This window comes from Serinus canaria, chromosome 1, assembly GCF_022539315.1.
Source record: "Serinus canaria isolate serCan28SL12 chromosome 1, serCan2020, whole genome shotgun sequence".
In the NCBI taxonomy this organism is placed as follows: domain Eukaryota; kingdom Metazoa; phylum Chordata; class Aves; order Passeriformes; family Fringillidae; genus Serinus; species Serinus canaria.
This window is the reverse complement of record NC_066313.1, coordinates 2423317-2450301: the sequence shown is the minus strand read 5'-3', so window position 1 is coordinate 2450301 and position 26985 is coordinate 2423317. Positions and strand designations below refer to the sequence as shown.

At 38.3% G+C, this 26985-nt stretch overlaps 1 long non-coding RNA gene across 1 annotated transcript; it reads right to left on the bottom strand.

The window, feature by feature from the left end:
- Positions 1-14444: 14444 nt before the first annotated feature.
- Positions 14445-24715, bottom strand: LOC127060255 (uncharacterized). The gene is made up of 3 exons (XR_007779059.1): positions 24656-24715; positions 24466-24526; positions 14445-14542 (listed from the first exon to the last, which is right to left on the bottom strand). It is a non-coding gene; the product is annotated as an uncharacterized LOC127060255 (long non-coding RNA).
- Positions 24716-26985: the final 2270 nt, after the last annotated feature.

Genomic DNA, 26985 nt, shown 5'->3' with positions numbered 1-26985 from the left:
AATTTTACTCCTTACCATGAACTGATGCTTGGTACTGGCAAACAACATCTGCAGCAATTGGCAGAATTGAAAATCTACCTGCAAGAAGTAGATTTGCAAGATTTAATACAGAACTGCTTGTTGCTGTGCTATTATTCAATCCAATCTAGTGCTTCTTTTACATGTCACTGAATGTTTTCTGGAAATCCTGAGCTCTCATCCAACATCTTGTTTAAAGCTCACATTGGAGGGGGACCTGGTTCACTGCAAAATCACACCAGTTGCAAGCTGAACACCACAAGAGAAGGACCCTTATAATAAGCCAAACAATACAAAGTTAAAACCTTCACCACATTATACATGGGATTTTTATTTGACTGTAAAATTTGAGCTGTTAGGGACTTGGAAAACATTGCTTAGAAAAATTTTTTAACACAGGAGAATTGTTCTGAAAAAGAAAAATAAAAGAGCTGTCACTGAAAAAAAATTAAATCCCAGGAAAAACTTGATCAGAGAAAAGGGGAAGCAAAAATGAGGGAAGAGAAATGGAATACAAAGTGAAACAGTGTCAGGGGTGGGATTGTTCCTGTCATTGCTCCTCCATCTTCCTTGTTCACTTCCCAGTGGGTCTCTCCAGCTGTCATTTCTCCATGAGAAGCTATAACAGAAATAACCAAATTTATTAAATCTGGAGAAAACTAGTGCTGCACAGAAATAGTTAATCTTGGAAGAATTAGCAGATGTGCTTTTAATGGTGAAATGTGGGCACTCAAGGAGATTCCCAGCCACAGCAGAAAGGACTGGAATTTCAGCCACTCACCGCAATTCAAAGGCATCAGGAAGCAGCCAGCTAACTCTGAGCAGGCAGCTCTGGTTTGCTGACCCCCTTTTTTTGGAGAAGTGGACACCTTTACCTCCATCTGATTTGCACCAGTGAATATTAATCAACACAGGAAAGGTAATATCCAAAAAATCAGTACTTCATTCCATCCTTTGCTCCTCACAGGATGCTCCTCACAGGAGTAACTCCTCTGGCCTTTGAGCTGGCAGGAGCTTTGTGCCCATCCTGAGCGTGTCAGTCCTTAGAACCAAATCCTGCATCTGCCCTTGTGCAGATCTGGCCATGGAGAGGTCAAATCTGCTTCAGGCTGCTGCTTCAAACACTCTTTTAATGGGCAGCTTGTGGCAGCAAGGACAACTGTGTGCAGACAATCTGAGACTGCACAGCTTTGCTGAATGAATGCCATCCTGAGTCAACACCTCCACTGTTTACCTTGAGAAGATGAAAATCAAACTCCTGAGGGTTTTTGGCAGGTGGAACAATCTTCCCCACAAGGAACGGGCACGGTGAGTTTGAATCTGTATTCCTGAAATACAACAAAGGTACTCCATTCATTTGGAGAAGTCGCTATCAATTTCTAAACTTCCATTGAGATACCATAAATAATGCTTTGCAAGCTTATTAATTTAATAGCTCTGATATTCATTCTGTTTCATCATGTGTTTGCCGGGCTTTTATTCATTTTGATTTGTTTTTTCCTCCTCAAATGTTATTTTAAATAACTCTCATGAAATAGCTGCATAATAAGTGTACCCTTTTGTTCTTCTTCAAGGGAGCTCAGCAAAAGCTTAACAAATAATAAAGCTGATAAAAGGATACATGAAATGCATACCAAAATCCAGGTTTTTTTCTGATGCAAGCACCATTTAACTTCAAGCTGAGACACCTCTCATCTTGAGAAGCTGTTGGGCAATGGATGGAAGCCAGAGCCAAGCAGTGGAATTCTGGTTTTACCCTCCTTATTTTACCCTCCTGACTGCAAGTGTGCAGTATAATAATGTGTTATTTGGCCATCCAGTTCAGAGAGGTAAGAGGGCCCTTTCATGGCTTTCAGCTTTTTTGGGTGAGCAAGAATTAAAATGAGTTGTTAACAAGAAAACAGAATACATAATGATCATGGCAGAATCTAAAATAAATTATGACATTTATTTATGCTCACACACTTATATTTTGGAGAGTGAATGTGACTGAACAAGGCAATTATCTCTAATTAGGAGGGGCTAGGGTCATTCCATTAATTATGTCCATCACAGCTAGTTAACAATATTGATTAACAAGATAAGAAGCAGAATAAGCCATTCATCCCTGAATGGCGTTGTTATAGATTTTCTAGTGAATTCCTACAATGTATTTCAAAAGGAAAATTGCAGTATTGGAGGTGCCATAACTCCAACAAAGCCTGATTTCAAACAGGCTCTTCTGAAAAACATTCCTGAAACAATCTGCTTTTGTTAATATGGAATAATTATGGAGCTAAATAAACATACGAGAGCATTCCATAAGTGTGCCTGACACACACAGGGAAAACACTCTTTGATCCTTGAAGCAGAAAAAATTTCAGGCCCAAACTTTGCAGGGCTGAAGACAAAGACAAATTAAAATCTGATTGACTGCAAGTGATTAAGAGGAATGCAGATCTGCCACAAGGAGTCCTGGACTCACTTGGAAGAGGTTGCCTTAGAATGGCTCAGTGCAATCCCTGGTTTAACTCAAAAACTGTCAGTGGAATCAAATTATGAAATATTTTGTCTGTGAGATGCTATGAAAGAGCAATACAGACATGAATGTTCACACTCACAGACAAACTTGCTCCGCTTTCACATTTTGCAATAAAATTCTCAATCTGTAAGATGTCCTACTATTTTCAAAACAGAAATCACTTTTCTCCTGCTTTTTTTTTCTTTTTCCTGTTTTTTTGTTTGTTTTATGTGCATGTGTGCTTGGGGATGGTTTTTTTTTTCCTTCTGCATGCTGTCACAACACAGTGATTGATCCCCAAGTTTGGTGGCAGGCAACCAAGAGGGTATCAAACATCCCTGGTGCTTCTGAAGCGCCGGTGCCAAACTGCAAATTGGAAACGCTCTCCTGGTTGCTCCACCAACAAAAGAGATCCTTGATGTGCAATTCCACTCCTCATCCCTCTCAGGCAGCTGAGAGGAGACAGCAGCAGCAGCAGAGCATGTGCCTGATTGTTGGCATGTCAGACAGACATTATTAAAAACAGTGGGGGCAAGAAGAAAGATGAGAGGAAGGCTTTTGTGGCTTTGTTCTCATGCCTGAAAGCTTATTTGGGAAGAAAGGAGTTCCTGGATGCCCTGACATAGATATAAGGACTTGATGCAATGAAGGCATCCAAACTTTCTCTGTGTATTTTGGATAATGATATTTTCAGATCTTTTCCATTTTATATTAAAAGAACACATATGTTAAAGTAATCTGATTTAGAATCCTTTGTTCCTATATCTTAATATCATATTTGTTTTTATCTGTCCAGCCAAGAAACTATCTCAGAATTAACAAAAAGGCAAACTTATTCTGACCCTGTGTAAAAAACACAAGTTCTTAATCAGGTCCAAAATCATCTTCTCATATTCAGTGCTTAAAAAAAAAAAAAAAAGGAATACAAAGAATAATGCTTTTTGGAACATAAAGAAATCCCTAATTGTTAACAATAATATTTAAATTGCTCTCTGAATAAAACACTTAAGAAGCATTTAACTGCAGCACTCACAGTAAAATTAAAGCTCTGGTTGGGCAGGTAATAACTACTATCCTCATTCAGCAAAGAATTAAATCCTCTCACAGCACCTGCTCTAAACCAGAGATGATATAGAGCAAACACTGAAGGGAAAAAAATCCCCTTTCTACTGGAAATACACAACTTCTTTCTTTTTATTCCCCCACGATGTTTGTTTTGGTAGACAGATTCTTTAGGAAAGTTTAACACCAGAAAAATGTGTTTTATGTGTAAATGTAAAACACCAAGTCATGCGGCCTAGAAAGAGATGAAAAGCATTTTACATGTACTGTCAGAACATTGATAAAGAATTCAGAACTGACTTTTTTCAAAGCTCGATACTTTGGTGTTCCAGGAAACTCTTCAAGCCAGAGTCTGACAGTGAGCTCCCCAGCATTCTTATTCCTTACTTATAAATGGAAATTTCTCTCCCCCCCAAAAAAATATCAATAAAATACAGACTATCATCAACATCTTGGGCAGTTGTCAGCACTTCACTGGTGAAATGGCATTTCCTCAGCATCAGTACTTTTGATGATGATGCAAAGTTTCCAAATGACCTGAGGAGGTTCCAGAAGAGGTACTCCCTAGAGATGCTGCATGATAAAGACAACTGAACAAATGAAAGCATGACTAAACTTAACTACAAACCTCAAGAGGTGGATATTTTGAGAATCAGCTGTACTGGAATAAAATATTTAATATTTCTATATGAAACACAAATTGGCTTTACAATTAAAACATAAAAGGCAGAAATAGGGATGATTTCAAGATTACAAGAAGTTTAAAAGACACCATCCCAGATCTACTTTAAGGCAATGATGATGGTATCAAAAGGCTGTAACTGAAACTGGTTCCTACTAAAAAGCAGTTTCACTGTGCAGAACTGTGGTCAGGGAAATTACAATCTCTGTGGTGACTCCTTGTGAGCATCAGATGAGAACTGAAGATTCTGGGTGCAGATGACAGAGGGGAAACTTTGCCAGAATGCTGGGAACTTCTGGAATAATTCTAAGAGTTAATGGTAAACCTTGATTAAACTATGCTGTTGTTTATGGATCCTAATGCTTTCAACATTTCAAAGCACAAAGCAAGACCTTTTTTTCTCATTAAGCACAGAATACACAATTTCTAACCACTTTTCTTGAATGCCACAAGACATAAACTACAGTGTAACCACATTGTTCTTAAATTTGCAGTAAATACCCCCTTCTTTGAATTTCCTGGGGCTGAATACTCCAGTGTGTCTTCTGTGGTTAAAATCTGTAATGTGTTCTCCTTTCTATTCATTTATTTCTCTCTCTCTCTGCAGTCTTTGAATCTTTCTCCTCTAAACCTCTGCATTCTTACAGCTACCAAGTCCTTCATGTTTCTGTCAACAGAAAGAAGTTTTGACCTGAATCAAGTGTGATTACATCAAGCTTTTTTATTGCTATCACTATATTTATTAAAGAGCAGCAGGCTTTGTAAGAGACTGTTTTTTAAACATTATATTCCAGCTCTGTGGCACAAATATTTCTATTTCAGCTCGCATTGCAGCTGTCCTGATAAAAGTCAGGTTTGCAGAGATGAGTGGAGTGTCATCCTTGAGATCTGTTGAACAAGGACCACGAGTAGTGGCTCAGCATCCAAAAAACCAACATTTGTGCCTTCAGTTTGATTTGCAGGTATTACAGAGCCCACCAGCTGCAAAGTCTGGAAGCTTTGTAGGACCAGTGCACTTAAATCAGTCCATTCCTGTGCCAACAGGAAAAGCACAACTCCAAGCTCCAAAGAGGAATGAGAAGCAAAACAAAAAAGGACACATTAAACAAATTCTGTACCATGTCAGCCCCACTACCTGTCTCATGATACTTCTTCACAGATTAGTAATAAGCATCTGCTTATCTGCAGTTGCCAGGCTCTCTAGTTTCCAGTTATCAGGTCCTCTGTTTCTTCTGCCTCTCCTTCCTGCTCCTGAAGTGTCCCTCCCGTGCTTCTTTGCAGCTCAGACATTCCCCAGACAGCCCAGGCAGGTGTCAAACCCCAGCTGCACATATTCTTCTGATCTGCTGCTCAGTACAACAGCAATTCTGAGCAGTTCTAGCCTCCATGTAATCAGGCAGAGTTGTCATATTTATCCCGACTTGCTGACAAACTGCTTGGCCATTTAATTCCCTGTCCCATCTGATTGCAATGAAAATCTTTGTTGGGTGAAGGAGTTGCCTGCCTTAAGCAGTGACAGAGCTTGGCAGTCCAATTCACTGTTACTGCAATGCCCACCTCCTTAGCAGGGGGTGAGGTGAAAATGTGCATACACGGAGAAAGAGCCAGCACAGTGAGGTGACAAAGCTGCCCAGCTCACCTTGCACAGATCCCAGACTTTCTCAGGAAGCCCAGACCAGCTGCACAAGGCCATCAGGTCTCCCAAAGGCTGCCCCAGCTTTAAGGGATGTGACATTGAGCAGCCAGGTGATGGAGACTGATTCACACTCTTAAATATGACCCTGGGGTGCTGTGCCAGGCCTGTGCCAAGGCAGCATTGATTTGGGCTCTCCTCTTTACATCTCCCCCAAGGGAAAAAAGGAATTCTCATGTTCTGAAATGTGGCCATAAAGTTGGCCATCTTCTATCTGGATGCAGATGCAATGATAACCAGGGATATGTTACTTTGTGTTCAATGAAGTCAGGATTCACTCTTGAATTTGGACCCACAAGTGTCTTTAGTGCATCTGAGGCAATTCCCATCAGCTGCAGCTCGAGTTATCACCATTTTATACAGGGATACAGACATTGGCTGTGAGACACAGCAGGCAGGTGTAGAAGATGATCCATGTAGCTCGTCCTCCTAAGCCTTTTCAAGGAGGGGAAATCTCAGCTGCTCCAAGAGTCCCTAAGGGAGCTGAGGTTTGTTCTGTCACTGCTCATCAGCAACACGAGAGAGCGACACGTTCCATCGGGGGGAACTGCGAGGACTTTTTAAAAATAGATGGGTCAGGAATGAAATTAAGACAGAAAAAAGCATAAGCTCCAAAAGCCCCCAGAAGGCAAAAGACCAAAATGCCCCCAGGGCTTGAGCCTTGTCCCTTGCCAAGCACCTGCCACCAGCACTGAGGAGCCCTGAGTGACAGTGACCCTCATCTGTCTTTCTGCACCTTGGGATAGATCAGACAGGGCAGCCAAATAAAGTCCTGATCCAGCTGGGGCGTTTAGTCACTCAAATGCACATTTTCCCTGACCCCAAGGTGATTATACTCCTTCCCCCACGGCTCAAAATTACATTGGTAACTGCCAAGAGAGAAATTAAAAAGCACATATGCTTAGGAGATATGTATAGATAATTATGTCACACATTTTACATGTTGCACCTAGAGTCTGCCAGAGAGCCACCACATTTGCTATTAGCTCTGACTTCTTCACCCCATGCAGTGCAGAAAGAGAGTAGCTAAGGAACTCTCTTGTCCTAAAGTGTTCTTAACCCAAATAATACCAACAAGGAACATTGTGAAGGATCAAAATGTCACTTTGTTCTGAGACAGAAATCAAGCACTTTTTATTTGGTACAACTCCACTTTTTTTTTTTTAAGCCAATCTGCAAAATTTCTTGTCTGCTTTGTGCAACTGCAAGGTTTTTTCCTCACTGAAACACAGTGACACCTTCCAAAAGTTCCACAGTCTCCTTAGCTAGTTTTCAAATTTTCACAACTAAAAGTAGAAGTTTGCTACACCTCTTTCTGGATTTTTTTTCACATCTGGAAATACAAGCATAAATTTCCAGACTTTTTCCCAGCAATATTTTTTTTTTATATAAATTTACTTCAAGAATTTTAACCTGAATAAATACATAAAACCACTTGGAATTCTTCAAGAAAGTATGATAAACAGTGAATGTTGATAATCTGTGTGGTTCAGCCAGAAAAGCACCAGCCATGTGAGATGCAAACCCTGTCTGCGGTGATGCTATTTGCTCTGTGAATCCAAATGAGCCCATTTGCAAAGGTTATCACAATACTATTTAATTACTATTTCTGATACCACAGAAACCCTATCACACACAAGTCATAGAGCTTAGAACAATTCTGATCTAACACCACTGGGGAAGGGTTCACAGGGCAGCAAGTTGAAGTCACCCAGAGCTGGTCAATAACTGATCTCATATTTACAATTTGTGCCCATGTGACACCTTGGTCAGAAGAACAGATGAGCTGCACATTCCCACAGTGGCAATGCTTTCTATTCTGTGATAATCAATTTAAAAGTAACTTTTAATTACACAATAAGGTCTTGGGTGAAGGTCTGCAAAGCCTCAGGCAGATCCAGGGAACTGTAAGCCGTGCCACAGGTGGTAGGGATTTGGCAGGTGTGATTTAAAATAAAATTGTATAACAATGTAATTATTGTGAACATAAATGAACTCTCACTAGAACAGTGAAGTCCAAGAGATGCTTGCTCAGAGAACCAGAGAAGGAAAAAAAGGGGAAAGAGAAATTAAATAATGGGCACAGGAACAGGAGTGAGACTGTGACAAATACAGAGAATAATCTATCAAGGAATACTACACCTGAAATGAGTCTCAGAGAAAGATTTCGAAACTTCTTCCTGAGCAGGCAGTACCATCAATACCCCTAAATTTTGAAGTTTGAATCTCTGCCTGTCTTTTCTCTTTTGTGACTGCTGTTGCCTGCAGTGAGTCAGGTGTGGACAGTTCCTGCTGCCCTGACTGGAATTACTCCTTGTCGAGATTTCTTATCCACAGACTGAATTTAAGAACTTGAGCTTGCATTTACAAATAAATCCTAGAATAGGCCTGTAATTCCTCATGGGATATTACAGAGCATGATTTTTTCAAACCACTGGGTATATCCAAATCCACTCTAAGAGGGGAGGGAAAAAAAGGGTAGCAATGTTCCTATTGCTTCATTATTCCTGCAAGAAGTAATCTTTCCCAGCACTGATTCCATCCCCTCTGCCAGACTTAACAGGGAAGGCAGAACACAGTAAGTTTCTTTTAGAGCTGGTTTGAGCAGCCAAAAATCAGCTACATAAACAAACCGAATATATAAAGTAGGTAGGAGAATGAAAATCATCCTAATTCTTCTTGCAGAGATAAAATCTTTTTGTTTGTGTGTGAGAGAACAAAACTTTTTTGGTCATTTGTTTTTCATTAGTACTAAAAGAACATGAAGTTTTAAACCACAATTACACACAAATACAGCCAATCTGGGACTTTTAGTCTGGATGATGCCTTAACTTCAGAAATAAGAAACAATTAGGTTTTCAAAGAGGAAGGTTCCATACATACTAAAAGCAATGTCTTTGTTGATGAATTCACATTTCTCCCCATCTGCTTTCATTAAAAATGACTAATTTTATGGTCTGGGCATAATAGACATTGTGATAGAATTTTCTCCCATCTGGAAAACTTGAAGTCTTGGCAAATATTGACCCTCATCACCATCTTGCATGTTTTTACTGGAAAGAAGGACAGTAAGCAGTTGATGTGACTATAATGGGGGGAAAAAATCCATTCTAGAACTGGGTACAATCTGAACTTGAAAACAAAAAGATGTGACAGGGAAAGAGCTCTATACAATTAGGAAAAATCCCTTCATTTCTAATCATGAATAATATGTTTTGTTGGGATTTTTTTTCTTCTTTCTAAAGGAATCAAAGAGAAACTTATTTTAGGGAGCTTAAGTTGAACTTTAACAGAGTTTCAGAAGTTCAGCCTTCTTGTGTGTTTACTCCACCAAGGAAATGTTTTCCACTTAAGCAGCACATTCATCTAATTAAATTAAATTAATCCATTTTATATCCCTAAGGTAGAAAGCAGCCACATTTTCATTTATTTATGTGTTATTTTCCCTAGATTCTGAAACTAGTGGCAAAAAAAAAAAAAAAAGTAGTGGAATTAATTTTGAAGATGCATCTGATTTATATTACTCCTTGCAGCAAAACTATTCCCTTTTCATGGTTAAAGCTGCTTCCCTGATACCTCCCATCTGCAAGGGAAAGTGACTACAATTTTTTCCTCTTTGAGGGAAAATGTTTCCAGCAATTTCTCACTTTCACATAATAGGATTATATTAAAAAAGAATTGGAACTGTCATGAATACTTCCCTTTTGAGGACTCTCACCAAGTTCTGGACATGTTTCCCTGCCTAGAAGTTCATAATGTGCTATAATTAAATTAATACTGGTGAGGATTTCCTGTTCCTTCAAGAAAAGAGACAAAGTATGTGCTGAGTTACATTCTGAAACTGCGTTAACATCGTGCCAATTATAATTGCTACTGCTCTGACGTGGATAAATGTGGTTTATTAGGAAGTCTTGCTGCTTTTCCTCATATCATTTAGATAATGCTCCCATCTCCTCAGTTTCCTCTCTTGTCACACATTGCCTGTAGAAAAATGTGAAGCCAATCTAGATGTCAGATTACCCTCAGATCATAACCAAAAATAATAAGAACAATCAAAATACAGTGTTAAATGTGTAGAACTGCTTTTTTTAAGATTTCTAGCCAAGAGCACTGCTTGAACAAAAAGGAGAAAACCTCTCTTTGAGCATTGCTATTTGTGGGTCTCTGAGAAAATGCTACCACCCTTAGGTTTCAACAAATTCAAAATTAACCATGTAAAAATAACAGGGCTTGGATTCTCTGCTCCATCAATCCCACCTTTAAATTCAAGTACAATTGATTTGATCATCCTAAAATCATCACCAATTTTGGTGCTGCGATTTATTACCCTTGGGCTGAAGCCATACAATGGAAACCTTTGTTGGAAAGGACTTTTTGCAGGGCCCTTGCTCAGGGTAAAACAGATCAGTGAAACCTGAATTGGACCAATGGCTCTGGGCATGGATTGGAAATTCAAGGGCTGTCAGGATTTATGTAAAATTTTTGCAGAATGAAGAAAAACTCTCCATTAACTCACAAGTGTTTTCACTTTGGGTATATCATGTGTCTTCCTTCTCAGCTATAAACAACGGGGTTGCAGCCACATTATAATTCATGCGCAAAATATTTGCATTTTTCCATAAGTGTGTTTCAAATTTCATCCCATGCACTTCAGTCTGGAGGGTATCTGTATTCTCTAGATCTCATTATATATAGAAAATATGCACATTTTCATTTTTATCCAGCCAAGCTGTTTGTCCCCACCAATATTCATGCTCAGATGTGCTGGAGTGATTTGTCAATTTGCAGCAAACCCAATATTTGTAGCTCATTTGTTTTTTAAGGAATAGGACTGGGGCTTTGCCAAATGCTTCTTGAAAGATATTTTTTGTAAATTGCCAATATTATTTTTCAAGCCCCTAAATGGTTCCACAGTAGCCCTTATCTGATGAACAAGTGAAAATATTTCTTACATGTAATTAAATATTGCATACTTCCATGGAAAAAACCCAACTTTGTCTGAAACTACAGTGGTTCAGTCACATCTTTATTTCCAGCCAACTTTCCTCTCAACATGAACACTGATCACAGCTCACTTCAAACACTCTGAAACAGGAACCAACAGCAAAAATATACCTTCAGATCCCACTGGAGTTAACAACAGTTTACAGCACTGTGAAAGTTAAGAAAGCCTAGAGTTTGAGACAAAGAATGCTTGATTTTTCTGGTGTTTCAAAATGTGGCTTTTGATGCCAATGATTTGGTTACTGACAGGGGTGCTTTTGCATCTGTAAGTTAAAGAAATAGGCCTTACTTTTAGAGAAATACCAGAGAAATCCCATATCATTCTGTTTGCTGAATTTGTCTTGTGTGGTTATTAGCCACTGCTAAAAAGCATTCCACTGTAAACTGACAGTAACAACACAGAACTGGAGCTGAATGTTTGTCCAGTGGGTCCCGTCTAATTTTATGAAATTTTTGAAAAATTGCAGTTTGTTTTTTTCTCTCATGCAGAAAAACAGAATTTATTCAATCATTTCCCAATTCACAGCTGCACCTCACAGACTCTACCTCGTGCCACTGCTGAGCTGGGAGACCATTGGCAAAAACTTTCTCTTATCAACTCCCTTGTTTAGTTGCCAAATACAGAAGCAAATGAAATTCCTTTAATTTCACTGGAGCACAACTCCAGTGCCTGCTGGAAGGAGCCACAGCAGCAGTTTAAGAGGTGTGAACATTAAACAAAGATGCCAAATCCATTTTGTTCTGTTGACAAGAAATAAATTAGGAATGAGAGTCCAGAGGTGTGAACTGGTACAGTTTGTACTTCAGAAACAGTTCTTCTGTTAGATGCTGGATGTTAATAGCAAATATTGTGCAGTTTTCATCAAAATCTCTCTACAAATCCCCGCAGCTGTAATAACCAAAGGAATGGGAATGTATACAGTTAAAAACCAAAGTTTTTTAAGGTGGGTCCAGCCTTTTTTACACAGTTTACTCAGCCATAAAAACCCCAAGAGGATCAGGTGGTTGTTCATTCACAAGAATTTGCAGGATCAGGACTTTTTTGATAAGCAAAGCTCTTAGATACATTTGCAACATCAAAATTACACTACAAGAGTAGAAGAGGATCCTGATTTGCTTTATTGATTTTAAAAAGTGGCTATAAGTGAATGTGGATATCCTTAAGTCATGCCATAAGTGCTCTCATTTACTTTATGTGCTTTTTTACTCAGAAAACAAATACATTTTACCTGATTAAAGTAAAAAAGGGCATCCAAATTATCCAGTGGTGAGCAGATTCCCTCCTTCACTAAACTACACAAAAGGCCAAGACAGGAAGTTTGTTTTTCTTCCCTTTAGTTTGATTTTACCCTTACAAGTCTATCTCTGAAGACAGAATTTTAGTTAAATAAAAGCTGAGACTTTTCCACTTAACAAGTAGACTCAGAAATGTGGTTTTAAATGGGTGTGTGGGGTGTGAATTCCCACTAAATGTGTATCCCAGGAGTGGCAGCAGGTATAATTCTTGTGTCTTTCTAAATGTCTTTGAAGGCAGGATAGCAGAAATGACTGAATTTCAGTATTTCTAGAAAGCTGCCTCCACCCTGCACAGATAAATTTGTTTCCAGAAGCACCACAAGCTTCATCACCTTCCAGTGATAAAGTTTCATCACCTCCTGCTGAAGAACATTTCCAAAACAGAGGAAGGAGAAAGCAAAGAGCATATCAGTTTAGGTTCTTAGTCCCAAATCTAGACTAGGGAAGGCTTTCACACTCATTGAGGGGGTTTAATGAACAAGAATTTCAGTTTGCAGACTCTTTCCAGAGCTTTGTGAACATGTTTATGAACAGTTGGCATTGAGCACTGTCCAGGATGATACCCAGCTCAAACACAGTGGGATGTGCCTGGTGATGGTGCTCACTGCTCATCACCACAGACCATCCCAACCAGATGCAAGAACAGACTCACTCACAAGCACTTCTGTGCTGTGTTTCTTCTCCTGAAGGAGTCTTCAATATCATATTGTTCTTTACAGAAGAAGAGACTTTGAAGACAATACCCAAACACCACTCCCCTGGTATGCAAAGTCTTCTTTATATTTTCTAAAGCAACCTTGAAATGACCCAAATCCATAATTACACCATTCCAAGAGTGCTGTACATTGCCAGAGGTCACCAGCATAAAAGGGAAGTGTAGAGAAGCCCCAGAATTCTTCAGTATTATGGCTTTACATTTCTTGTTCCTTCCATTTTTGAAACACAGCACGTGTTATTATAGCTAGTTATATCTGCATATTACAAGCAATTACTGGGCAAAGTGCTTTTCTTTGTCAAAGTCACTGGCAAAACTTACATTATCTTCAGAGCAAACAAGCTGAGATCAGATCTCTGTGTGCACTGTGAAAGTGAAGCGTGCTGCAAAAAAAGGGAGATGGAAACTGCATTAATTTAAAACACGTGCTCCTAAAAAAGAGAGGCAGAGCTCAAAGGCTCATCCTAATATAATGAAACCTGACTTCCCTTCAAAGAACATACAGAAAACTTTTCATTTCAACTCTCAGCATAAATATTTGGTAAAAAACTCAACTGAGGGCTTATTGTCATGTTACTGAAACATGCAGTTTTTCACTCTCTATGGTTTATGTATTTAAGGTAGAAATTATAACTTTTAGGGGTATATATGAATCACAAAGAGCAAATATGACTTTATAGCTGTTTCATTGGTTTGAAAACAGTGCTTCACTCAGGTTTATAGCCCATTAAGACAGTGTGTTTTCCCTTGCATGATCCCCTCCTGTGCAGTACTAATTTAATTTCAGCCCTATGGTTTGAACACTACACATACAATTAGTTTCTATCAGGAATGAAAGCTCTTTCACTCAAGGTCAAATTATAAAAAGTCTACCTAGCAGGATGAACTGATCATTTCAGATCAAGTAAAATGAGTCAAAGCTCTATTTTCAGATGTTTTTCTTCTTAATTCACTTCAGTCAATCTAAAAATTTTATAACTTGAAAAAAAACCAATTTTTTTTCTGTTAATATTATTCCTCAGCATATACAGAAATTCATTTTTAGCCAAATAACAGCAGCTATCTACATAGATAATTAGGAAATATAATGAAGCACTGGTTTAGAACTTCACCAATGAGCTCTCAGCTCAGGGAAATGAAATAGTAGTGATATAACTAGTGTAACATAAAGCACTCTGCGAGATTATTGAAGGGGCTTGGGAATTTTTCTAAATGTCCACAGAGCAAAAGTTCAGGCATGCCCATACCTGTGGTGACAGGGGACCTCTCTGGTTTGTTCCATTTGTCACTCAGTTAGAGGAGGGAACACAGCTTTCCATGAAACATTCTCATTTCTTTATTCAGAAATCATAGACCTCATAAATCAGCCCTGTGGCTCTAGAAAACAGTCATTTGTGTTTACATCACCCTACAGTGTTTAAATCTTCCTGTGTGTCATCTCTGGCTTCAATATTTGTCATATACCACAGCCTACCTGTGGCTTGGCAAGATGCAAGGCAGGATCACTCTGTCTCCCTCCTGATATTTGTAATTAAGTCTTAAAGGTGTCTCTTTAACCTTGATGCTGGCTTCCTGAAGAAGGAGCACATGAATAAGACACAAATTCTGCTGGATAAATCCACTGCTTGGACAGATTTGAAGATAGAAGTCAAATCTTCATAAAGCAAACAGGTGCAGTTCAGAAAATCAGGCAGGTTTGTTCTGGTCTTTAATACACACAGCAGATTCAGAGGTAAATGTGAGTCAAAAGAGCCAAGACAAAGCTGAGACAGATACAAGCTGGGACTTTGCTGAGTAAAGCTAAAGATGTTTAGTACTTGTGAAGTAGAGGACATTTTAGGAGTGAATAAAGGAGAAGGAAAGAAGAGCAAGGGAGAAAAAACCCAGTCAGGACCAGTTGTATCAAATATCTGCCTCTGCAGAAGTCACTTAGAAAGGCACCCACATAGCCCTGGATGTGTTTCTGCTTTAAAGGAAAGCTATGTAAACAAAGTAAAAGTCTCTCCAAAGCCAGGAAGTAAGTGATGTCATCCAACACCCATCCTTAGAAAACATGCTCCTCCTAGGGGTAAAGGAGAGAGCACGTTGTGCTGAATAAAACAGGTTTGAATCATTTCCAGTGAAGGTGGTTAGCAGTGAAAAGAGCATTTTTCAGTTCACTCCTCAAGTTCCCAGCAGCTTTGGCTGAAGGAGACCCAGCTGGGAACTACTGGAGGACATCTGAAAAAAAAAAGATGATGCATGAATATAACTGAACTCACTGAGACAGAGGCTGCACCTCTGGCTGTATTTTAGACCATACAGCAATTCTGATTGTTGTTATTTAACTCAGAATATTATTATTCACATCAAACACCTTTGCCACAGAGAAAAAATCTGGAAATTCTTTCATTTCTGTCACAGCAAAGACAGCTGTGTCCATGCCTTGTTATCCCTGTTTTGAAAACCATATCAGCTCCCTAAATAAACAAGATAAAGCTGATGTACTAAATCTCCAGGCAATGAAGACTCTGATTAGATGTGTTTTAAAGACACACTTGCCATAATTGGAACTGAAGATCTATTTTGGGGTAATTTTTTAGTTCTGCAGCCAAAGAAATGTTATGTTCAAATTTAAGCATGCAAATAAAAGCAGCCTGGGATTAGGCAGCAAGGAATGCAGACACTTGTCAGTGAATCACTAAGTGATGAAAATGCTTAGCACCTCTGGGTATAAAAATTCTTTTTTTGTCCCAATTACTCATTTGATGGTGCTCTTTGTTATGCTACCTCATGTCAGAGGTGTAGAGCTGTGGTTTCATGGATTTGGAAGAAAGACTGGTGAACAACTCTAAGCCAGCAGAAGAATCCCCTCATGCTTGTTCTTTCCTGCTGGGCTGACACCTCCTCAGCAAAGAGAATCAGAAAATGCATCTGCTCTTTTGCAATATTTTATTTATTTATTTTTCTTTTTAAAAGGAAGAAGGGAAAGCAAATGGAGAAAAGCAAAAGTAAATGCTGTCAATAAAAACTTGCTCCCAGAAAAGGTGTTTAGCTTAATTTCAGAGTGGGAATTTCCAGTTTTATAAATTAGTATTTAAATTCTGATAGTTTCTTTTTTCAAGAATCTTTTTCATTTACTGTTTCCAAGCTATTATTAATTTGACTCCTAGTTTTTTTGTAAGGAAAAAGCAACTTCTAGGTATAGAAAATTTGGACAAACATTAAATGACACAATCAATATCAACTATGTTCCAATATTATTTTCACTTCTTCTTTCATCTTTGGTTTCTACCAGCAGCCACAAACAGATGCATGGCCACAGGTTAACCTATAGAATCATAGAATCTGATGAGTTTTGAAGTTTAGTTTAGTTTTAGCAGCTACAAGAGGTAAAATTCAGCAGTATTATCTGCAAGTTAAATATAACTGAGGTACATTGGATCTGCAACAAGATAACACCTCCCATGCTTCCCCATTGGCCCAAGCACTGAAAAATAAATTTTAAAAAATCTTGCTCTGGTCTGTGATACAGACCATACATAAATCACATGAGGGCATTTAAGGGATCTGTAAAATCCCAAACTGTGCTATATTTTGGTGGCATTTGCTGGTTACCATTTTAAATTTTAAAGATAAAGCATTTAAGTCTTCTGTGCCTTTCCAGTGTGACATTTCCTTCCAACATTGAAAAGGCAGTGGATGAGTTTTATTTCACCTGAAATTGTGGAGGAAATAAAGCATACACATTACCCACAAGAAGACACAACTGCAATAGCAAAATGCAACTTTTCATGAAGTGCAAAGTTGCAGGTCCCATTCTCCTCTTAGTTAATGCACACTGTTATGACCCTTTTCTATCAAATTTGAATATAACTAATGAAAATGTGCTTTGATAAATATACTTTAGACGTATGTGGGTTTTTGTACATTTGCTTCCTTTAACACATGGCTGAGTTCAGCTCCCTGGAAGCTGTTGTGAATTTACCCAGCCAGTCAACAAAAATGATAAAATGTGACTTATCTGATTAACCACAAGCACACACAGCGGTTTGAGTTGAGAATATTCATGATCAATCAACCCAGTCAATTGTATCTGGCAAAAGTTGTTAATAAAAGATATTTGAAGAGATGAACTCCAGGAAATTGTGATCTGTTTGTGGTTATTCCAGAAGCAGAAAAGAGGGACTGAAATCACTCAATATACAACTCTCAGCAGATTATTCTCTCTGCTCCACTGAACACCCCTAAGCACAGTCAACTATTAAATTAGCACTGCTAAGCTCTGCTATTTGTGTTGGCTATTTTTATACACAGCAGGCAATAATCATTACTTAATGAGAGCCTAGGCTTTAACACCAGGTGTGATTTTGTCATCAGGGGATCTATTTTTCTACTTTTCAGAGTTTGCATCCACATCAGTTTCCATCCCCACCAGCACCACCTCTTTCTCTCCTGAGGGTTGTGTGGTGAATGCTGATTCCAGGCTCAGCGTGGTGCACGGTGCTTGATTTGCACTGATTGTCAGAAATTGTCACACACAGACTTCTGCAAGGGTGTGCAGTGAAAATGTGATCTTTGTTATGGCCCTTGCATCAGAGACCACCTCTAATTTTCTCTTCTATTTCATCCATTTCCTTTGCAAAGAAAAGCAAATCTCTGTTTGAACTGTTGGTTTCACAAAAGTCTACCTGGAGTAATGAAAGAAATGTATTCACTGTATTTACTGTCAAAACACAACGCAAAGGGAGCAAAATTTTTTTCTCTATACTGATGAAAAATGCTCAGCATATAAAAAGCTTGATTACATGCTATAAAGGGATGACTTTCTGCTTTGCTATTCAGCTATTCAAACAGAGAGAACGCTGCAAAACCTGAAGAACTAAAATTAAGAAAGAAAAAACCACAACTCCTGCACGCTTTTGTAGAGAAACCCCAGTTTGGAGAGGGTTGCAGATGAATTAAAACTCCTGCTACAGGCATTTTTGGGAAAAAGACAAATAAACAAACAAAGCTACACATGAGTCTCTTTGACAGATTTCATTTTCAGCTTAATGAACTTAAGTGCAACCAGATGAAGCAAAAAACACGCATTCCTTTTTCCCAAAAAACATGAGAAGATCCAGTTCCTTTCATGTGAGACTTTCAGTCCAACCTGAAGCAAACACAGGGCTTCTAGTATTCACTTCTGGAAAATCCTCTTAATGAAGACAAATATGAAGCAACTTGGGAATATCACTCCAGTGATAGATTGCCACTTTCAAACGAGTCTATAGCAGCAATTTTGTAAAAATGACACCAGCTTTAATGGCATAAAGTACATTTTTTAAAAAATTCTTCAGTCAGTAGGCAGCTGGGGATGGGAGTATTCCCTCACATTTACATAATTTCCCTTCTTTTGCAAGCACCAAGGGATAACTTGGACTGTAAACGGGCAACTCCAGAAATACTGAAAACAGAATTCCAAAATACACTTATGACTTAAATGTTTGCTATCAAAAAAACACAAATAGAGTTCAAAATTGCAGCTTCTATACTATTTCCATCTCTGGGCTGAGGATGGCTTGACAAGGTAGAGCCTCATTTTTATACGTCCTATGATTAATGTCCCAAACATTACAGAAATGGTAAAAAAAGCAGAATTAATATTTTTTAATCCTCCATGGACGTGGAGGGTTTTTAAAATTGTTTATTTTGGGGGTTGTAACTGTTCATAGCAGCAATAACTCAGTAATTCTCCTGGCCTCTTACAATTGTTTTGATAGTATTGACAAACTTAGACACATGAGAAAACTTAAAAATAGCTTTATGGTAGTTATTTAATCCAGATTTTAGCAAGACTGGTTACTAAATATTACAGTGGTTTGCTCAGTAGGGTTTGCAAGACGTGATGGCACAGAAGCCCCAATTTGGGGGAATTTGAATATTTTAGTGATAATTTGGTCTCTTTCTTCTTTGTGTATCATCCTAATCCTATGGAAATTAGGTGGTTTCTGTTCTAATGAACATCAGAATCCATACCTGGATAAGAATTTTTCCAAGTTAACAAAAGTAAAGCAAGACAAAGTTCACACAACAGGAAACCTCAGCTTTATCAATTTGATTCAACAGCTCTGCTTTTCTCTCATGAAAACACTTTGCTTCACCTTTTTACAGCACACATCTCACAGGGATGATGTTGAATCACCATCCATGTAGCTCTTTAAACCTGCAGTCAACCCTTTAGAAATATTAACCATCATTTAAATGAACTCCCTTGCTCTGCAACAAAATCCCACAGCATTCAGAGACAGGGAAGAGAAACAAGCAGGTGCTTGTGTGGGCAAGTGCTTGACTTGTGCAAGCCAAGAGAGAAAAACAATCATATGATTGAAAAATATCTGCTTTATGACATTACAGCATCCACATTCCTATTCTATCCCTCACAACCCCATTTTTGAAGCCCTCAAGAAATTTCTGCAGAGGCATTCATGCTGCATCTATTTTGCACCAGGTGTGGAGAAAACTGACACATTTTGCTTTTTCCCAGCAGCATCAATCACTAAAACCTTAGTGCAGCACTCTCAGCACGTGTTCACCCACCCAGGTAACTGAGAAAGAGAGAAGTGATCCAGCAGTGCTGCAATATGGAACATACCCTGCTCTACTCAGCTCCTTCAGGCCTGCTGGCCAGAGGAAAAGTACAAGGAAAATCTCATTTGTTAAGGAAATGGGCATATTTCTCTTCTATATATTGACATCTACTCTGTGCAGCTGTGTATGAAAATAATCCTTTCTGAAAAATAGCAGTTTAGTGCATAAAGGATTACTCTCTACCAAAATTTCCCCTACTCATCCAAATTGTACCTGTGGTTTATTGACAGTGCCTTTTGCTGCTGTGGAGAAATCACCCAGGGAAGAGGTGGGGTTGGGCTGAAATAATGCAGCTTTTCAGCAGCATAATATGAATCTGCACATCTGTGAAGATTGAACAGAATAAGGAAATTATCTGTTTTAACTGTCCATATTCTCTCAGCTCTGCACAAAGAAATGGCTGATGAGGAGCAGCTCCTAACCTGGCTTCAGCTTGATTTATGGGCAAACTTTTTTCTTCATCTTTCTGTCCAGAAAGATGCTGGAACCACCTCAGATGGTTTTTAGGCTCATCTAGACAAAGCCACAGCTGAGCTAATCTGCCCATTGGTGACAGTCCTGCACTGAGCATATGGTTGGACCTCCACAGGTCCCTTCCAGCCAAAGTCTCTGTGATGTTCCATAATGGAACCAGTCTCATATGTGAACTGGAAGCTATCATCACATTTCTTCTGCTCTCTTTTCTAGAACAGCATGATCTTCCTTTCTAAATAGCCTTGCCCATACTAAAACTTCTCTGAGATAATATTCACATGTTAAATTTATTGGCTTTGTCTGCCTCAGCTTCTGTCAGTAATGCTCAACAAAAATATTACCACAATGTGTTCTCCATGTCAAAGAGAAAATACAGGAAATGCCCATATAATTACCTGCTCTCCATTCTAGTTTTAATGCTTTAACTATGAAAACTGGGGAAACTAGTGCCCAGAATATTAAGGAAAACACCTTGATTCATGGCTGATAATTGCTGACTTGGCTGTGCTGTCACACTTTCTTCTGTCAGTGTTTCTCTTCCTTGCAGGGGAGAACCAGTTCTGATTTTCTTCTTCCTTGGGTTTTCTCATGGTTTATTGTAATTCCTTCTTTGTAGGACCACAGCTCTGCTAGATCTTTTTCACTTATTGCATTTTAATTATTTTATTGATTTTCAGTGCTAGTTTTCTTCACAAGCATCCTCATTTTCTTGCCTATTTGAAACTAAATATCTGTGTGTTTTACCTGCTCACTGCAGAGTATCATTTTTACAGCACTAAAAATTACATCTGAAAACAGTTAAGCAAGAGTTTTTCTCAATGTGTCTGAATTTAATTTCTTAAACTACTCCTCCTATTAACATTCCCAGCAATTTAAACCACCTAACTTGGTGTCCTTTCTGCCATTTGAAACATCTAAGCCATTACAAAGAGCTACTAAAAATTAAGAAATTCTCTATAGCAAACAAAGTGAAAGCAACTGAGTTAAATAATTAAATGCTCTACTTCATTAAGTTCTTCATAGAATTAATTTTACAACTTGAAAATTTATTCTTTCCACAAGATACAAGGGGAAGCAATGGAAATTATAAGTATGTTATGCATATGATTACTACAATGGTATTCAGCTGCCTAAATATATGATTTTAATGCTGGTTTAGATCCTCGCAAGGTGTTCAACATGAATATTGGGACAGCACACCTGAATGAGGGCTCCACACTTCCAGAGCAGCACCTGAATGCTGCTAAAGAAATGTCAGATCGGTTTGGTTTGACAGCTGAATCACTCCCTAAAATCTACTTGTTTTTTGAAGTGTGTGCATATAGATATATGTATATATAAAATCAGTAATGCTGCAAATTGGAAACCAACACAATAGTCTACAAACATAGTTAAGACTCAAGATTTTCTACACTTTAGCCTAGCTTATGGCAGAAAAAATTCTCAATATTCCTTCATGGAAGTGAAATCTGAATTTGGCTCTCCCTGTCACTATATTTACATTATTTCACTGCCTAAGATTAATGGAGCATAGACTGGAGGCTGAGATTCCCGTCTCTGTCATCTCTTTTTAAATCACTCTCCTTCCAAAATGCTTAAAATTTTTGTGCTGGAACCTTCACTCATTTGACATCATAATACATAAAGATTTATGTTAATGAAAAACTCTCTTACATATTCATGGAGCTGTAGTGTGAGAGCTACACAGAAACTTTAGAGGCTTTTAGAAGAGTACACAAATTTCTGTGATTTCTGTGTCCAGAGCAAGTGACTTCCCTTATTGGCAACATTAGGATTTTTTAAAGAAATTATGGTAAGCTGTCATTACTTACTGACATTTGTGGGTTTATTCAACCATCTTAACTCAGTCTGACTGCTGAAAAAGTTGCAGACAGGAATTGATTTTAAACTTGGCCTTAAAGCTGGATGCAGACACATAACAGCATTGGTACAACTCCTGCAGTCATGGTGGTTCCTAATATAATTTAATTAATTGAATATAAGGATTTAAGTTGTTGAAATATTACAGATCCCCAAATTATGATCAACTAGTGCTAATTATTTAAACTTTAGGTCTTTGGTTTCCCATTGAGCCAAGTCATGACTTTGGAGGGCATAAAAACTAAAGCAAGAGCCCTGGAATCACTCAAGGATAAAAAAGTAGGAGACCAGAATCAGATCATTTATCTAGGAATGTTAAAAAGAAATTTCCAGCTCAAGAATTTCAGCTTGAGAAGTCTTCCAACTGCTCCCATTAACAAACAACTCATTACTAGAGCCAGCAATGAGGCAAAAACTGAATCCATTCACATTTTACAGAGGAACAACTTACTACAAGCATTGCATTAAAAAGACACCCTGCCTCTATAAAACAAAATTTTATTCAAACTCATGCAAAACTCATCTGAAGCACAGAGGTATTGAAGAACTAGATTTTATTTTAGATGAATTTGCTGGGTTTAGGATGAATTCCAGTAGGTGGGCAATAACTAATGGTTACTTACTGCAAGGAATACATTCCATATTAATTTCCCTAACTCTTTCCAAGATATCAAAGAAGATGTAATGATTCTAGCCTGTGTGTTCACTAACATGATAAATTGTGTTATAAGTTAAAATTTCATTGTTATTTTTGATTCTTCATGTTTTAGATTAATGGGGACTCAAAGGTTGTTAAATTTTCTGAATTCATTAGGTTTTCACTAAGTGGAAAATTCTCACTGGCATTGCACTAATGAAGTACCCTTAAAGTCAGCTGGTATAAATTGTCAATGTGGCACATAATGACTTGACTCAAATACATCAAGAGGTTTAAATTCAGGGAAAAATTCCATAAGAGCCCTTTCTATGTTTTTAATCAATTTAGTCCAAACCAGTCTTTCCCCTTCAATTGCCAAGTTGCAGCTTAATTAAAAAGGATCAAATTTTTGAAAATTTATCCACAAATAAGGTTTCATATGAACAAGACAAGTCTTATGTTCCTCCTTTTTTTTCTTAGTAAAACTTGTATTCACATCTATTTCCATCAAATAAAGCTGCCAAAACACCAGCTCTGTGTTTCTTTCTTTTTGAGCATGTGAGTTCACCAACAGTAGCTTTCTTTACCAGCCACCCCCACTATTTATACCAAAAACAAATCTGTGCAGATTGATTTACTTCTAAAGCAAGGGCTAAAACTGGAGAAAAGTAAGGACAGAGATCAGTAAATAATGTCACCCATAGGAAAAATCCTGCAGTCATGGAAAAAAACAACAAGAAATCTGATGTGTGCTTGCAGTATAATGCAATGTTTGTCAGCACACATTTTTTTACAGAAGTGTTTATGACTAAATGCTGACATGTTGCCTAAGAGCAGCAGCAAAATGATGAAGATAATGAAGAAAAGGAGGTGCATCCATGAGGTTTTATCCTATTTATGCCAGGAAAACTTGCTTTTTCCTATGCAAAACGAGACCCAGGCTATGTCTACACCAGAGTCAGCAGCATGACTGCAGCAAAGGTGCCCTTACATGGAAAAATTGAAGATTTTGAGCTCGGGTATTGCCAACAGAAAAGGAAATAAATCATACCACCACCACATAAATACACAGATAATTATCCTGAGGTCTGGCTGGAACCTCCTTGCTGATATCTGGACTGACTGGATTGATGCAGGACTTCAGTGTTTGCCATGTCCCATCAAAACCAGCAGGGCTACTTTAAATTAGAAGCCTGGCCTGAACTAGAAATAGCTTTTCAGTGCTAAATATTAAAATATTCTGACCAGGTGGCTTGGATTTAAATGCTGGAGCTCACTGCAAGGAAGTCAACTCAGCTGGAGGGCAGAGTCCAAGCATCAGAGCCTTAGGTTATCAGAGCCAAAGCAGGTAAAAAGGGATATTCTGGGCTCATCCCATATGTAATTCCTTCTTCCTAAAACTGCAGAGGACAGAAAAGCCCCATTGGAGCTGAACATGTGTCCCAACAAACAGATGAGAAGGAGATACAGCAGTGTTTACACATGTTCTCAATTAAATATTCTTGTGGGAAGGTCAGGGCTCCTCCCAAAAGATGGTCTTCTGATGCTTTCAAACCTGAATTTAAATATTTTATCCAGTAGATAAATAAAAAAACAAACAAACAAAAAATAAAAACACAAAAAAGAACCCCACCCCCCAAAAAAACCACCAAATAAAACCAGCACAGCTTTACAGCTGAAGTCTGTTTATCAGCTTAAAGATAGACTCCATTTTCACTCACTCAAGTGAATTTCACTCACAGTTTTGTATTATGCAGCTCATAAATCACTTAAGCCTGAAATATTTTATAGACCTGTACTTGTCCTCTAAGCAGATGAACCTGGAATGCAAAAACAAAGATTTGGGAATCCCTATATAAGACTGTAAATGAAAAATTATCTATCTCCTCACCTATTTCCTTTTCCTGGGAATACTTCACCTCAAGGGAAAACTCCTTTCTCTAAGATTCCTCCTGAATAAAAAGAAATAAATAAAAATCAAAAGGAGTCTTCTTGAGAAGGGTGATAACTTCTGCTGGCCTCTTTCAGATTAATGTTCTCACCTGGGCTGGAGCTAATATTCTTCCTGGAAAAAGACTTACCTAACAATCAGAATGAGAGCTTTCAAGTGGCCAAGAACTAAAATCCCACCACGAAATGACTGGAATACATGGCTGGAAAGAAAAAGTGCCCCTGTTTACATAAACAGGCTTGAACTACCAGCAGGTTTTTTCAATTAATACTGTCACTTTGCCAAACACTCATGAAATTTGGCAGAAAACATTGATTCACCAATCCCATGTGAAATCTGTCCCTGGAAAACACAATGCATAATAACAGTTGTGGCAGAAAAATGATGAAGCACACAAGGGTCTGCAGGAATTTTCAGCACTGATCAATGATAGCCACAAGAAAATAAAGAAGAGGGAGTAAAAACTGTTAAGAATATTAAGCTCAAAATAAGATTAACTTGCAGATCTGGTAAGTTTAGAGCACCCTAAAGCAGAAAGAGCATGCAGAGACACTCTGCACTGAACTGGTGTTTCTGCTTTATCCAACAGAAACAACATCCTGCTTGTTGCTTGTCCATCTCGAGTCCTCAGTCTTAAAGTTAGTGGCCAATCCCCTCAAACAGCCACCCCAAAAATGCAATTACCAAATGAAATGTTTAGCAAATGACTGCCTTCCACCAACATTTTGACAAGGAAAAGCAGTGCCAGAAGGATGAAAGGCCCAGACAAGTGTAGGATGACTGCAGGACATGAAACACCCCTATTATGGTCTGATAGCCAGAGCATTTTGCTCAAATAATGTTGAGAAAACAGAGTTTAGCAAGTGACATCCAGCAAATACATAATCAGAGAATGCTTAAGTGGCTTGGGATTTGGAAGGCAGTTCTTTCAGGAATAAGTTAACTGTTTATGCAGTAGAGTTAAAAATATGTTAAGAAGAGGGTGTAGAATGACTTGCTAGATGTCTTCAATAATATTTCAGCAGGTACCACACAAATAGTTTTGTTAGTATTGGCAAAACTAAATAAACCCTGAGGAGCAGTATGATTGGAAAAAGCAAACCTTGTGGTGTAAAGTAAACATGCATGTCAAAATCAAGTACCAAGCTCACTCAGATTCCTGACAGAAGTCTAGAGCAATGAATTGGCAGCCTCACTGTTTATACTGCTCTAACTCCTCTGTGACTTTAAAGGAAATTTCTCTTTTAGCTAATGCTGAGACCTCGAGGCAGGAAATCCTCCATCTTACTGATGTTCAGCTGTAGAAATGTGGCAGCTCAGCCATTGCTTATCTCACCCCATCCTATATTCCAGCCCCAAGGTGATAAAGGATAATTCACCAAAGCAAGAGTTTGTGGTCGATTTGGAACATTAAAGCACAAATAGGGGAAAAGACTTTGAGCACAGAGTTCAGAATTCTAATTTAAAATTATCCTAGAGATATTGAAAAAAATTAATTAACTCCCAATGAGGTGAAGCTGTGGGTTTATATGGGAGCCTGCAGAAACTAATCCACACCAAACTAGCAGGGACAACTGTGGAGAGGAGAAAATAACACATTCTTCCCATCAGCCTTAACAAAAGCTTACAATATTTGAGCTTTGTCCTGACCCAGGTTTTCAAAAATCTCCTTCTGAGATGTCTGCTTCATGTTATTCAGATATTAATTATAGGCTTTGAAGGCTTTTGAGATGCTGGGGCGTTTCCTTTAAAAATTAGTTCAAATTCTAGGGATTTTATAATATTTTCTGAGATTCCTGAATGAAGAGAAGTCTTAGATACAGAAATAAACTAGAAAATTGTGAAAGGTGAAGACTGTGTAAAGAGTAGAGTGTTTCCACTGCCTTCAGTAGAACTAGATTTAGAGAAATCAGAGAAAGGAAGGGAAAAAAATCCCAAAATCAGGCAAGCTGCCTTCTCATCTCCTGCTGTGCAGGCAGGCAAAGCCCAGCGTGACAAATAGCATCCTTCCTAACACAGTTATTATGTTGGGTAGGTGACTCACTCTACCTTCTAAATCATACCAGTAATGCCAGTAGGAATTATTGACTAAACCACTTTTGCTGAGACTTACTTGGATGTCAATAGTATTGAGAGGAAATGAAAGAAAGATCTCCTTGTAGCCCTTTATGGTTGTGAGGGATTTTTCTGATTTAAAATTACATGTGGCTGTGGTAGTGTTTGCATCCAGGATGTGGTTTAGAAGTGTCTGGAAATCTAAATTAAAAAGGCAGCCTAAGAGCACCCAGCAAAAATTGGGCACATTAAAAGTACTACAAGTTCGACAGAATGAATTTTTCCTCGTTAGTGTTATTGACTTCTCCTACCAATAAAATCTGCCTGCCTTGCATGAATATGATTTACATTCAGAAAGTTCTGATTAGATGTGTATCTCGTGTTCTCCACGAAGTTACAATTTCT